We start from the raw sequence: 7,817 nt of genomic DNA, 5'->3' as shown, positions 1-7,817 counted from the left end.
AAGCCAGGAGAGTCGGCAAGGAGTCTTTTGTTATGTTAATGAGGTAAGTTTTGGAAAGCACAAAAGGAAGGGCCTGGTTGCCAGGAGAACCAAACACATGGTTAGAGGATTGGAACTTTCACTCCCACCGCCCTAACCTCAGGGGAGAAGAGAGAAGCTGGAAGTTGAATCCATCACCAATGGCCAAATGATCTGATCCATTATCCCTACGCAATGAACCCTCCATAAGAAGCAAAGAGCAAGAGTGCAGAGGGTGTCCAGGTTGGTGAACACATGGAGAAGCAGAGAGAGCGGTATGCTCAGAGAGGGCATGAAAGCTCTGTGCCCCCTTCCCCAGACCTTGCCCTATGCTTCTCTTCCAACTGGCTATTTGAGTTATATTCTTTTATAACAAATTGGTCATCTACTAACTACAATGTTTCTCCGAGTTCTGTGAGCTGCCCTAGCAAATGAATCAAACCCAAGGAAGAGGTGGTGGAAACTTCAGATCTATGGCCTGTAGGTCAAAAATTCAAGTTACAACCTGGACTGCCCGTTGGCATCTGAAGTGAGGGCAGTGGGCAGTCTTGTGAAATTGAGCCCTTCACCTACGGGATCTGACTCAGAATTCAGCGGAATCATAGGCTGTAGCTGGTGTTGGAGAATCGCTTGGTAGTGTGCCACCCACGTGTTGCAAATGGAGATCAGAACTGTTTCCCCTAAGTCAGGAACCCGCTGACCAACACTGAGTTGGTGATAATGTATTAAACTTACTACCACATGCTAGGTTCCTTGTTAAACTCCTGATGGAAATACACTAATTTACTCACAAATGTCCTGTGAAATGGAAACCATTCTTATTTTTATTTAAGGGGCAGAGAAACTGTGGCATGGAAATGTTAGAAACTTGTTTGCTGTCACAAAACTGGTAGGTGACAACTCAGATTGATCTGTATCAGACTATAAAAGTCATGCTCTTAATTGCTACATCATTAATTGCTATGTCATAGATTAGGAAAATCCCAAAGACATAAGAAAACTTGATTTTGGCAATTTTTAAAATAAGCATTTATGTCATCCTATTGGTGAACAAATTGAGGCCATATCACAACATGGGAGAATCCAGAGCTTGCCGGGCAATGGCTCCCGGAGAGTGGGTTAAAGTCAGCACCCGCTCGCATACAGGTTGCTAACAGAATGATGGTGTTCTGATCCTGTCCTCATTGTGCTCTCATTTTTATCATTGACCAGCACGAAGACTGAAGAGATCACAAAACTGATGAAGTTTTTGTTTCACTGTGGTGATGAATTAAACCCAACCAGATGAAGCTTGACAGACTGAAGTTAGGTTCAAAAGTCACTCTTATAAATTCAGGTGGAGGAAGGTGAGTCTCATAAAAGTTCATGTAAAGGACACTAGTGAGTCTAACTGACAACGTGCCTCCACTGTACTAATATAGGTACTTTTAGTAGCCATTTCAGTCTTCTTGAGAAAAATCTTGCATCCAGATGGAGGAAAACTAGAGGTCTAGAGGCAGGGGACTGCTAATCCACATCTGTTTTATGTTATCCTATTGTCTGGTCATCCTATTGTTTTTAGTTCTGAGTGCCAGGCTTGACGAGGAACATTGACAAACTCAGGAGCACCAAGAAGACAGTGATAAGTATGGTGAGGTTTTAGAAATCAAAGCCACGTGAGACTTTGCTGGACCCAGAGTTACTTAGCAGGAAGGGAAGATGTGGTGGAAAGTAACCACTGTCAGAAATCCTACTCTGTTGTGTAAGAGGGAAGAATTTGGCCCCAAAAGGGAAAATTACCTGGAGGCAGATTTCAAGTCAATGCAAAGAATTTTCTAATCAACATATATGTCCTGTGTCTCTAAGAGTTACAGGAGGTACTCCAGGGAATAGTAATGTGACCATACCCCTGCCTTCAAAGTGCTCACCGGCCGGTAAGAGAGACAGTTTGCTGGCTTGTAAACATCGACTTGCTCAAATGCAACCATTAAAGCCGCTGCAGAAGTCAGCAGTGACACAGGGGAGAAGTGAGTGACTCCCTCTCCCTCAGAGGTCGGAGACACATAAGAGAAATGATTAAGCATAACATAGAAGCACAAGTATGAGTTTTGCAGGGGGCTGTGTGCGAGGGACATGCTCCCAGGAGAAACCAGTAAGGGAGTTAAGGGTATCATATAAGGATGGGAAGAAACCCAAGCAAAAGTGCAATTTCAGGTGAAGTCCCAGATCAGCTGGATCCCCACTCCCACGAGGAGGATAAATTACACTCAGAGTTTGTCCTTCTAGAGGTAAAATAGTGGGCCTTTTGTACTTCTGCAGCAGTCTGTCGCTGGTTATGGGCACGGTGATGGAGGAGTGGTGGGGCGGGGCGTATAAAACTCCCAGGCGTATGGGGAAGCGGCAGGGCATCTCCACCGAAATCCTCTGAGGGTCACAGGTGCTGGGTGTGGCCATTTAGCAGCAGCACATGCTAAAGATGAAGGTGGGGTGCAAGAAAATAGTTAAAAGATCACATATAGCCAGGGGATCTGGTTCCATACTACCAGTGTCTTCTGTCAAAGACATGGAAGGGAGGGTCTTCTAGCAAAAAAAATCTAGCTGAGCAAAGGCGTGACAAATGACATGTGCTTAGAGGAATAGATCCAGCATCACTCAACAGAAAGGGTGACTAGAACATAGGGAGGAGAAATGCTAAAGAGCTAGGGTGGTAGACTTTTGCGGTACTAAGGGAAAAAATTCCAGCAGGTGAGCTCAAGAGAGACCAGAATCTTAAGGAGTCTTAGGGGACAAAACCTGTAATATACTGACACTTCACCGAGGCTGATTCTGGAAGGCGGTTCAGGATTCAGGATGCCCTTGGGATCTCATAGGCAGGAGTTAACAGAGTATTACTTGAGTTCTCTGATGGATTTTCTCCACCTTTCCTGATTCAAAATCCAAGGTCAAGAATCTCTTGGCCTAGCTAAACATCACTGACCTTGTCTGAGCCGAACTTTTTGAATCAGCACGCTTCTTAATTTTCTGTAAGCTTTGGGCAGGTACCAGACCCTGGTGCCCAACAACTGTCCCTGGGAGCACAGGGCAATATAGCATGGGACACACTACAGGGGAGATGAGAACAGTGGTGGCCACGGTCCAGGTGCTGTGACTGACCGGAATAAACTTTCCAGGAGCCAGATCAAGAAGATCCTTGCCTCAGTTATCCATGGCTGTGTAACAACTCCGCAGGGCTGGGACTAGGGTGAGGTGGGGCAGGCGAGTAAGGCATGTAGGATACAAAGTGTCAGGAGGCATCCCTGTCAGTGTTGTGGAAATGTGAGCAAGGGCTTCCTTACAGTTTGCACCACAGATGCTTCACTTGCTTTACCCTAGCACCCACCCTCAGCCACCCCAAAACTTAGTGGTTTGACTCATGAACCTACGGGTCAGTAATTCAGAGCGAGCTGAGCCGGGCAGTTCTGCTGGTCGAGGCCAGGCTCGTTCATGTGTCTGTGCTCAGCTGGAATTGGCTGGTTGGTGATGGCCTGGGCTGGAATGTCTAGGGTGACTGGATACTCTCTCCATGTGGTCTGTCATCCACCAGCCCGCTGGCTTGAGCTTGTCCCCATGGACTTCCAAAGGTCCCAGAGAAGAATAAAAGAGGTCACACGTCCAAGTCCAGACTGAAGAGGTGGAGAAACAGCCTCCATCTCTCGACAGGAAGAGCTGCAAAGTCACTTTGCAAAAGTGCACGCATACAGGGAAGCGGACATCTGTGGTCATTTTTCAATTCACCAGAGCCTCGTTTGCCAAAGAAAGGAGCTTCGTTTCTACCCAGTAGTCAAGGAAGCCACCGAAGACTTTTAAGCCATGGGGTCATATGATCAGATAGGATGGTAAGAAATGTCACTCTGGCAGCTGCAAGAAAGAAGGAAGGTTGGCAGAGTGAGATGGGAGGTAAAGAGACCAATGAGGTGCAGGTGAAAAACGACAAAAAATCTAGAGAGCAACAGGGAGGAGAGAAGTCAGGAGCAGGCATATCTAACAGAAAGATAAAACTGGCATGCTGGAAAAGCAAACTGTGGAACTGAAGATTAAAGCCATTTCCAGGTCAGGGTTTCCAGATTCAGCCGGGCTCTCAATGCTTCCTTCTTCTTGGGCTCCTTCCAGCCTTCACTTTCAAAACGTCTTCCACTTCCAATCCTGTTCACCCTCAGCTGACCATCTTGCCTCCTCATTCACTAAGAAAACTGAGATCAATGGGAAAACCAACCCATCTTCCACCTCCCTCCACCTACTCTCCACCCTCCTTCCCAACTGGGCTGCCAGGGCTCTCTGGGGAAATCTCTTCCTGTTCAAGCTTCAGGCCTTTCCCTATGATCTCCTCCCATCTTCTCCAGTCTCCTTAGGCCTTGCTCTATCTCCTTTTATGAAGTTTCAGTACTATGGGGACAAAGTCACTAAATGTATTATAGAGATCTCCTTTTAAAATTTCCTTATGGGTACAGCTAGCAAATAATCAAGCCTTTCAAAAACACTTCCGACATTTTATACAAAGAAGGTGGCCAATAATGAGGTTTCTTTGTTCCTGGTTCCAACTTTGAAACTGTATGAAGAGGGTTAATTCTCGCTTGAGCCCGCACACCGTATTTTTTCTTCTGGGTAGCTCTGGTATTTTACCTGAGACAATAAATTGTCAGTGAGGTGCTCTGGGGCCCAAAAGAGATGGGAATGCTGGAAGAAGATCAGAGAGTAAGGACAGACAAGACTGAGGGAGTAGGCGGGATTCATTTATGTGGAAACATGAAAGCAGAGCTAACTAGGCAATGACTAATGATACGATAACTGTCTACAAACACCAAGTGTGTATGATGTGAATGCCAAGAAGTCGTTGCCTCACTCAGCACAAAGATACAATCTGAGCAGTAACATGGTAGACGAAAGAGATAGAGCATCCTTAGTTAGAGTCACCAAAAAAAATAAATAAATAAAGGAGAATAGAGATCAAAATGATTTCCTGAAGACTACTTCCTTTCTCTGAGGACAACTACTCTTCACTCACTCGTTTCTTTCTTCTATAAACTTGAAGTACTTAAGGAGCTCTAAAGAAGCCATCTCTTCAGCTCTTTCCATTCATACTTCAGAGGTCCCAGCCTCTAACCTTTCCTTCATTTACCGAGTGGCATGGCCTTCCTGAATCCTCTCCATCGTTCCTTTCCAACAACGTTCAGCCAAGAAATTATTGCTTAAAAGGCCAAAGCAATAGTATCTTGATGTATAACTTAACTCACCTCAGGAAAAAAAAAAATTGCCACCTGGCATGATATTGCATTCAAGCGGACTGTTGATCCTTGAGGCCCACCTGCCTGGAGAGATGAAGGTTCAGGGTGGGCTTTCACCACTACTGAAAACTCACCTGTCATGGACTCAGGAGTCCACTGCTCCCGGTATTCTCCCTTCACTCACTAAATCTCCCTTTCTTCTATGTGACATGGGCTCGCCCCTACTGTCATCATCTTCATGGAACACCATGGCCAGTGGTAAACTCATGTCAGAGAAGAGGCACTGAAAGTGTCCCTCTTCACGGGAAATTTATCATCGGCATCACTGAAACCAAGGAAGTCACAATTTCACAGTCATCCATTCATTCAATGACCTCGCACGGCATGCAGACACAGCACTAGGTACTTCACTGAAAGCTTAAAGCTGGCCTCGCAAAGGGTGCCCAAGACGTGGTCTCAGCTTCCGGGGGCTGTCTGAAGGTTGCTTCTGCCATTCCATACACGGATTAGGAACTGCACTTCACAGAGCGTTCATGTCCAAGACTGCGTGTGCTGTAACGGGTAGTGGAGGATCATGGGAGTTGTATGTGTAGACAGGACAGGGTTGAACAGGAAGGAGATGGCTGTTTCTGAAGCTATTTGAAGAAGAAACACAAGAAGGCTTATTAACTGTGGCAAGATAAAGATGAGAGGCGGAAAATTATGAAACTTACTAGACCAACCGCAGAGAAAACGTGAGTCTGTGAATCTTGTACTAGCTCCCAGTGAGAGCTCAGAGAGAAGCCATGGACCCAATGAATGGCCAGAGCATCCCATCCACAGCATCTCGAACAGAACAGAACTGGGGGTTCCGGATAAAGGCATAGATTGCTGAACTTTTGGAACAGGATTACCAACTTTCAAAAAAGAAAACTGGGTATTAGATACTTGCGGGGTCTTTGTTGCCCTCAGGTGGTGGAAACAAGGATAGCTCTCAAACTCTAACAGGAATTCCGTTTTCTAAGCCGCAGAGAGGCTGGAAGCTATTACATTTGAAATTAATGATTGGGTTTGAAAGCTTTGACTTCACTCGGGTGCCAACCCAGTTTGAGAACCTTTCCTGTTTTTATATGGTCTGTATTAGTTGCCTTGATTTCTACTTCTGCCCCTCTTGTAGAATTCCTCCAGTGTTAGGTGCAGACAGCTGTATCATTGGGGAAATGCTGCCACCTGGTGGGAGATGTGAAAAGAAGCCCTGAGGGCCTGCAAGAAATGGTTTACCCTTGAGAGAACACTGGAATTTAATGGAGAAAGGGGGAATTCAGCCCTACACGAAATTGGGCAGCTGGCAGAATTGACCTTTGACATTTCTATCCTCCCTTTTGCAGGGAAAGGACATACACTAATTTTGAATTATAGATTTGCCACTTCTGTGTGACCGTAAGTAAATTCATTCATTAGCCTCAGTTTCCTTATCCATAAAATGGACATAACACTTACAGAACACACTAAATATTATTTCCCTTTATTATTTGCCTCTATTATCCAAGGAGCTTCTTGTATTTTCCTAGCCCCCTCAGGCAGAAAAGAATTGCCCTGCTTATATTAATTCACACTGAAGTGTATGTGACTGCCTGTGCTGTTTTGGAGCGATGTCATCCCACAAAATGTAGGAGGGCAAAAGTAAAGGTTTATTTTTATAATTGAACGTAAATTTCTAGTTTTTCAAATTCAGCTCAGTAGAATTCCAGCCAAATTGAAGACTCATTTAGCTCAGTTTCTGCTTAAAGCCTCCATTGGCATATCCTCCCACAGGGCATAATGGGCTGGTCACCGCTTACTCTGGAACTCATCCTATACAAAAGTCAGATCCCGATGCAGGGGAGTCTGCAGGCCCCACAGAACTCTGGTTTCATGGAAAAGAGTCCAAGGACATGGTCTAAATCTTATCTACTTAAGGATATGGCACCGGTGCTTGTATATTTCTTCCTGCTTCTTTACAGTTGTAAGGGGAGAAATGGATAATAAAACTGGAGAAATGCTTTTAAGAAATGATATTTTTAACAATGGATAAGCAGTAGGGCCACTGATTTTCGTTTTCCAAAGTAAACAACTTGAAAGATGGTAACTGCATGCATTGGGAACCTAGGCAGTTCCTATATGACTTATATTTCCTGGAAGATTTTGCTCATTTCCTGCAGGTGTTGCCTGCTTCTGTAATAGTACTGTTCTTAAGGAGAAACACAGATCCCCAAACTCCTGCTACCTGGCCCATGGAGAGGGCTGGAGATTTTCCGCAGAAATTCTCCCCACCTCACACGTGGCCAGTAGAGGGAAGCCTGCTGTTTTCTGGGAGAGGAGAGCACTTTGTCTCTGCCTGGGGTCTCCTTAGCCCCACCCCCTTTCCATTGGCCCAGGACTTTCTCCCTGTATGGTTCTCACTTATCTTCAGTTCACATCATATAGGAACCGTTTTTCAGCTTCAGTCGTATTTATAAATATATTTCTTAGGGAACACTTAGAAGGCATCAACCAGCCTTGAGTTTTAGGTAAATGAAGAAGAAAGACCAGTTACATACT

Source organism: Panthera onca, chromosome B1, assembly GCF_046562875.1.
Source record: "Panthera onca isolate mPanOnc1 chromosome B1, mPanOnc1 haplotype 2, whole genome shotgun sequence".
In the NCBI taxonomy this organism is placed as follows: Eukaryota; Metazoa; Chordata; class Mammalia; order Carnivora; family Felidae; genus Panthera; species Panthera onca.
This window is presented reverse-complemented; position numbering follows the sequence as displayed.